The following is a 7794-nucleotide window of genomic DNA, read 5'->3' on the forward strand; positions in this document are numbered from 1 at the left end:
GTCGAGGAAGAGTTCCGTCAGCACGACGGCGTGGTGACGATCTTGATGTACTACCGTCGCAGGGCTTCGCCTAAGCACCGCTACAATATGATCGAGGTGGAATATGGTGGAAGGGGGCACCGCACACGGCTAAGGAACGATCTCAAGGATCAACTTGTGTGTCTAGAGGTGCCCCCTGCCCCTGTATATAAAGGAGCAAGGGGGGAGAGGTGCGGCCAGCCTTGGGGCGCGCCAGGAGGAGTCCTACTCCCTCTGGGAGTAGGATTCCCCCCCAATCCTAGTTGGAATAGGACTCCTCAAGGGGGGAAAGAGAGAGGGGGGGGGCGGCCACCTCTCCTAGTCCTAATAGGACTAGGGGAGGGGGGAGGCGCGCGGCCACCTTGGGCTGCCCCTTTCTCCTTTCCACTAAAGCCCACTAAGGCCCATTTAGCTCCCGGGGGGTTCTGGTAACCTCCCGGTACTCCGGTAAAATCCCGATTTCACCCGGAACACTTCCGATATCCAAATATAGGCTTCCAATATATCAATCTTTATGTCTCGACCATTTCGAGGCTCCTCGTCATGTCCGTGATCATATCCGGGACTCCAAACAACCTTCGGTACATCAAAATGCATAAACTCATAATAACTGTCATCGTAACGTTAAGCGTGCGGACCCTACGGTTCGAGAACAATGTAGACATGACCGAGACACGTCTCCGGTCAATAACCAATAGCGGGACATGGATACCCATATTGGCTCCTACATATTCTACGAAGATCTTTATCGGTCAGACCGCATAACAACATACGTTGTTCCCTTTGTCACCGGTATGTTACTTGCCCGAGATTCGATCGTCGGTATCCAATACCTAGTTCAATCTCGTTACCGGCAAGTCTCTTTACTTGTTCCGTAATACATCATCTCTCAACTAACATCTTAGTTGCAATGCTTGCAAGGCTTATGTGATGTGTATTACCGAGAGGACCCAGAGATACCTCTCCGACAATCGGAGTGACAAATCCTAATCTCGAAATACGCCAACCCAACATCTACCTTTGGAGACACCTGTAATGCTCCTTTATAATCACCCAGTTACGTTGTGACGTTTGGTAGCACCCAAAGTGTTCCTCCGGTAAACGGGAGTTGCATAATCTCATAGTTATAGGAACATGTATAAGTCATGAAGAAAGCAATAGCAACATACTAAACGATCGGGTGCTAAGCTAATGGAATGGGTCATGTCAATCAGATCATTCAACTAATGATGTGACCTCGTTAATCAAATAACAACTCTTTGTTCATGGTTAGGAAACATAACCATCTTTGATTAACGAGCTAGTCAAGTAGAGGCATACTAGTGACACTCTGTTTGTCTATGTATTCACACATGTACTATGTTTCCGGTTAATACAATTCTAGCACGAATAATAAACATTTATCATGATATAAGGAAATAAATAATAACTTTATTATTGCCTCTAGGGCATATTTCCTTCATCGCGGACCCAAGGGTCATCTTTATTTTAACCCCCCCCCCTCGGGCCAGTGCTCCTCTGAGTGTTGGTCCGAACTGGGCAGCCTGTGGGGCCACCTCGGGGAAACTCGAGGGCTGGTTTTACTCATAGCTTGACCTATCTGAGTGTGCCCTGAGAACGAGATATGTGCAGCTCCTATCAGGATTTGTCGGCATATTCGGACGGTGTTGCTGGACTTGTTTTACCATTGTAGAGGATGTCTTGTAACCGGGATTCCGAGTCTGATCGGGTCTTCCCGCTAGAAGGAATATCCTTCGTTGACCGTGAGAGCTTGTGATGGGCTAAGTTGGGACACCCCTGCAGGGATTTGAACTTTCGAAAGCCGTGCCCGCGGTTATGGGCAGATGGGAATTTGTTAATGTCCGGTTGTAGAAAACCTGAAGTTGACCTTAATTAAAATACATCAACCGCGTGTGTTACCGTGATGGTCTCTTCTCGGCGGGGTCCGGGAAGTGAACACGGTGTTGGAGCTATGCTTGACGTAGGTTGTTCTAGGATCACTTCTTGATCATAGTTTCTCGAACGTGCTTTGCCTTCTCTTCTCGCTCTCATTTGCGTATGTTAGCCACCGTATATGCTAGTCGCTTGCTGCAGCTCCACCTCATACCTTTTACCTTACCTATGAGCTGAAATAGTCTTGATCGCGAGGGTGTGAGATTGCTGAGTCCCCGTGACTCACAGATACTTCCAGAACCAGTTTGCAGGTGCCGATGCTACCAAGCAGGTGACTCAACCAAGATCAAGGAGGAGCTCGATGAAGATCATGTTCTTTATGTTGTTCTGTTTTCCAGTTGATCAGTAGTGGAGCCCAGTTGGGGTCGATCGGGGATCTGTGTAGCATTTGGGGTAGTCTTCTTTTATTTTGGTTCCGTAGTCGGACCTCGACTGTATTTGGATGATGTAATGCTTTATTCATGTATTGTGTGAAGTGGCGATTGTAAGTCAACTATGTATATTTTTCCCCTATTGTATTACATGGGTTGTTGTGAAGATTACCTCACTTGCGACATTGTTTTCAATGCGGTTATGCCTCTAAGTCGTGCTTCGACATGTGGAAGATATAGCCGCATCGAGGGTGTTACACTTGCGCTCGCACTACTAGGAAAAGGCATGCTAGTGGCGCACCGAATTTGCCTTCTAATGGCGCACTACCGGTGCGCCACTGGCATCACGCCATTAGAATTAAATTCTAATGGCGCACCACCGGTGCGCCCTTAGTATCTGGTGTTCTAATGGCGCAGCACGTAGTGCGCCATTAGTATAGCCTACAGTGCGACATTAGAATGCCTCCCAGGGGGCCATATGTACCCATGTGCTTTGGCATTCTAATGGCGCACCAGCAGTTAATGCGCCATTAGTGTGATGATCACAGTGCGCCATTAGTGTCTTGTGTGGTGCGCCATTAGTATGAATATTAGGTTTTATTTTTTTTTGCTTTTCTGATTTTTGCACAGGTTACAAAATATATTATTGGACAGAATATATACAGCAGCACACAGCAACATCAGATTCATTGAATACAATAGAAGATTAGTCTCCGAACACAATTCATCATATTAGTCTTCGAATTCAAAAGACCGAACAAAGATAAAACATTACAAGTCTCAAGACCGCGAGTATCGAGTTTGCCTTCACATTACAAGTCGATATCGATCATCTAAACTACCATCACATAGAAGAGAGCTGTGGTCATCACGATGAGCATCATCGCGATCAAACTGGTCTTCATCTGGTTCCTCCAACGCTCCCTCCTCTCTCCCTCTAGATAGCGGGCGTATCTACATTCGGCCTCCGCCCTAGTGCTGTACCCTTTGTAACTGTTACCGCTGAAACGGTGAACCTGTCTCCGACACTCCTCCCAGTCGTCGTAGACTCCGGGAACCTTACCCTTGTACACGACATACGACGGCATCTCTATGCACAAGCCAAACAGCAGACAATACATAAGCAATATGTAAGTATGCAACAAAAAGATCGGAAGAGAAAAGCAAGACATTAATAGCACGATTCATGGTCCTACTAATAAATAGCATTGATTACATCTAAGTTGAACGACTGTCCAAACCAAAGAGACATACGAATTCATTAAAGTATAATTACAACATGAGCCAATCAATGTTCCAGAACTACACATCACTACTTTCGACTCGACTCATCGAACGGGAACGTGGATGAAGCCGCCGTCTGTCGTGATGGTCATGAAATCGCGGTCGTTGTCACCCTGCATTTGTAGCATTTCATCTATCTCACTGTTGGACGGTTGATATCTGAGGAAGAACTGCCCCGAGGTATGAAGGACATCTTGATGGATGATGTCCGCAAACTCCGACTGGATGTGAAAGAATTCTTGTCTGAGGTCCGCGTCCTGGACTGCCGACAAGCTCGCGGCCCAATCTTTGAGATTATCTGGTAGCAGAAGTTGATGATGGTCCCTTACGATCGCCCGCATGTGATGGAGGGCGTAGTAGGCATCCTTCTGACCGCCAAGCGGCTGCTTGACGCAGCAGAACTTCGTATTGTGTGAGAACATGTGCTTGCCGTACTTACGAACTGCCCTGGTGAAGGTGCCTCCAGATTTGGCGTAGGCGGGGAGAACATCATCAAGAACTTTCTTGACATTTGTGTAGTCTATCTTGGAGTTACGGTTCGGGTCTAAATACGTGGCCATGAAATATTTCGGGCTTAAGAGGATGAGTGTGCAATGTGTGTCACTGCACAGAACACGGAATGTTAGAAAAAAAAGAACGATCGAAATCTAAGAAATCATATGTTAAGGGGCGGTTAAGGGATGACTTACTCGGGAAAGTAAGACACAAGGAAGTTATCCTTATCTGGGTTTGCCAGAATGACGCCTTTGAGGTGTGAACTCGCAACTTGGCGGTCCCCAGCGCTGCTCAAGTGCTTGGCACGCATGTAGAAGGGGTCGACTATCACGATGTTCGGGGTCTTGTCTCTAATGATCCGCATCTCCATACTCAGCGAAAACAGCCGAACGAAGGTGTAGTGCAGCGGATGAAGGTTAAACATAGCAAAGATGTCATCAAACCGCAGGACGATCGTACCCCCGATGTCGCCATCCACAAAGCCCTTGCCCTCTGGCACCTTGGCCACGAAAACCGGGTATGCCACATCCTTCTCTTTGAGACGCCGCTTCTCCAAAGAAAGAACACTGTCGTGCAGACTCCGCATAGCACCGGTTGCAGCATTCAGCATATTTGGTGGTAGCATCGCCCTACCCACCACATGCACCCTCCTCGAGATATCCTTAGGTGAAGGTGGCCCGTCCTGAGCATGGATCAAACTCGGTGCCAGCTGGCTCGCACCGGCGCCCTTGTTAGTCTTTCATTTCCGTCCCTTCTTCTTGATCTCCTATAATGGGACCGAGTTCTGCTCACAAACCGCCTTCTTGAGCGTGTTGGGGCTAATAATATTTCGCACCTCAGCTATCTGAGGCTCGGTGAAGGCAGGAGCTGGAGGCCTGTCCTAAGAACTGAACGCCAGACGACGCCTGTTGCAATTGGATTTCTCCGCCGTACCAGCTAGATAGCGGCCGTCTTGGTTGGGTTCTTGAGAAAGAGGCCCGCAGAACTCGTCGGCGTACCCATGTTCGGCAAAGTACTTATCAACTTTGGTAAATGTACCGTCGTCGTTATCGTCGCTGTCCCGATCCTGTGCCATAGGGCTGTCCGGATCCTGTGCCATAGGGATGTCCAGCAGGTCCGGTAGCGTTGCGGCGTTCTTGCCATGGCTTGGCGCCGGCACGACTGGCGTTCTTGTCTGTGGGGTGGTGTCCCCCGCCCCCAAACGAATCTGGCTCTTCGGCCAAAGCAGGGGCCAGTTTACGCAGGTGCTGAGGGTCATCTCATCTTCTTTGTCGGCCCCAGCGGGTCGAATCGGAGGTAACAGCTCGTCGCAGCCTGGCAGCACCCGAACCACTTCAACCCTATACATTATGGGTGGCATCGGATTACCGTGGAACATGGGGTTGCCCGGTTGAACGATTCTGCCCTTGGCGACATCGACCAACTCGGCGCCCACGAAGTGCAGAAGAGTGCAAGGAACGTCGGCGGTGCCCTGCGAAAGCATGTACAGGGCGTCAGGGATGCCCAGTCAAAGGCAAGGAGATGAAGTCATCGGCCGAGAGGCTTAGTTACCGTGATGCCGTCGAGCTCAGCTAATGTCGAGGCACCGCCAACGGCGAGCGTGCAACTGACGGAGGGGGCGCTTGCTGGCGAGGTGCCGGCCGGCGTACACCCGGGTGCATTAAGCTCCAATGCCCGTGCCGGCGCCGGAGACATGAATACCGCCTCCGCCGGAGACACCAATGGCGCCGCCGCCGGAGACACCAATGGCGCCACCGGAGACACCAATGGAGCCGCCTGCGCGCTGTGCGAGTTGCTGGCCGTGAAGCTGGGAACCGGGGGAGGCCCCTGTTGGCCGCCCGCAATCCACGTTGTCAGCCCATGAATCAACGTAGGCACCATGACGTTGAGCATCATTCCAAGTTGTTGTTGCACTTGCTCTTGGACAAGCTCCGGAATCCGCGCCACTTGTGCCTTGAGTTCTTCAACCTCGCATGTCTGGCTTTCCGAGCTGGTCTTTTTCTCCTTCCGCACACCAGCGGTATAGTATGACCCCCATTTTGTCGACAAGCCTTTGCCGGCCACACGACATGCTGACGTCGGCTTAGTGAGCTTATCCTTGTTTTTCATTACATTCAACGCCCTATTTAAAGGGGTGTCGAAAGGGGAGCTCTTAGATGACCCGGCGCTACTGCTTTCAGTGTCCTGCGAAAGGAACGTGAACCATTTAGAAATATTGGGGATTAATTAGAGTGCAACCATATGGAGCTAATTACGCGGGGGTGTATTCCTTACCAGAAGAAGCTCAAGCGCCCTGGTCTTCGGATCCGTGGTAAGCTCCTTTGTTATCGGGTCCTCCTTGTACCGGGCCCTGACATAGTTCCTGGTCTGCTTGTCACCGCTGTATTTCTCGAAGCGGGGCGGTAGGCCTTGCTCGGCACGCTCCGCGTCCTCCTTGTCCCATATAGGCTCCGCCACTCTGTAACCGCCGGGACCGAGTTTGTGTTCCCCTAAGTTCAACTCCCGCATTTCCTTCCCCCCACTGACTTGATTCGGAGGTTGCACTGCTCTCGCACTTGATCTTGAACTCCTTGTACTCATCGCTCATCAAAGGATATTTCGCCTTGATCTTCTCATAACTATCACCTTTATCAATCATTCTCTTCACCACGCTTTTCCAAGTAGACAGGGCCGTGCTCATCTTCGTGAGGGCGGCACTGTTCACTTTATTCCCTGAGAGGCGTGTGTTTTCAAATTTGGCGGGGAACTTGTATCGTTCGTGCAGCTTCGTGAAGAGGAGGTTGCGCAAATTCCCTCGGTCCTTATGCCTAAGGTTCTCGGTGTTAATCGAGACGGTGCTCCAGAGAATGCACCCGAGCTGAACCGAGTACCCCTTGACTATATGTTTGGGCTCCGTTGGATTCCTGTCGGAGTCCACTTGAGTGAATTCCTCCTTGACGGTGCGGAGCGCATTCGGGCGCCGGTCCTTCCTTTGCTTCTTCGGTTGGCTGCCATCTATGTGTGTGCCACCATCATCAATGGTGGCATCCTCGGCGGCACCATCAGTGGTGTCATCCCCGACGCCACTAGGGGTTGTGTAATCAGGATCGGTGTCTTCCGCGGCGTCCTCATAGCGGTAAGGTTGTTCCTCCATCTCCTGGGACAACTCCCAGAATTGCTTGCCGCCCGAACCACCGGCCTCATCGTTGTGGGCCATGTTTCGCTCTAAATAGGAAAAAAGTTTGGTCAAAAAGTTGGTTATTGTCAAGGAACAAGATCATGGTCTCATCATTTAGGGTTTGTCGACACCGAGGCACCCATAAGCTTTCATCATTTAGGGTTTGTCGACGCCGAGGCACCCTAAAAGCCTAAGCGTACATCATTTAGGTTCTCATCGACACCGAGGCATCCGGGGCAGCCAAGTTAAGTTTTCATCATTTAGGGTTTATCGATGCCGAGGCACCCTAGGTTGGGCCTAATCACTTGGCACTAATCACTTGGCTCTATTGCCACCTATGGTTTAATACAGCAAGAATAAAGAGGCAGTTGATCCTACTTAATTAAGTACTAAGATACCCCGGCCCATGCATTAGTAGCAAGTACCTCATATGTCCGATTTTTAGCAAAGTCATGCTAAAATTCACGGAAAATTTCAACATGACCTTTGCTGAAAATAGGACATATGAAGTACCCG

The sequence above is a fragment of the Triticum dicoccoides genome, chromosome 2A (genome assembly GCF_002162155.2).
Source record: "Triticum dicoccoides isolate Atlit2015 ecotype Zavitan chromosome 2A, WEW_v2.0, whole genome shotgun sequence".
NCBI lineage: Eukaryota > Viridiplantae > Streptophyta > Magnoliopsida > Poales > Poaceae > Triticum > Triticum dicoccoides.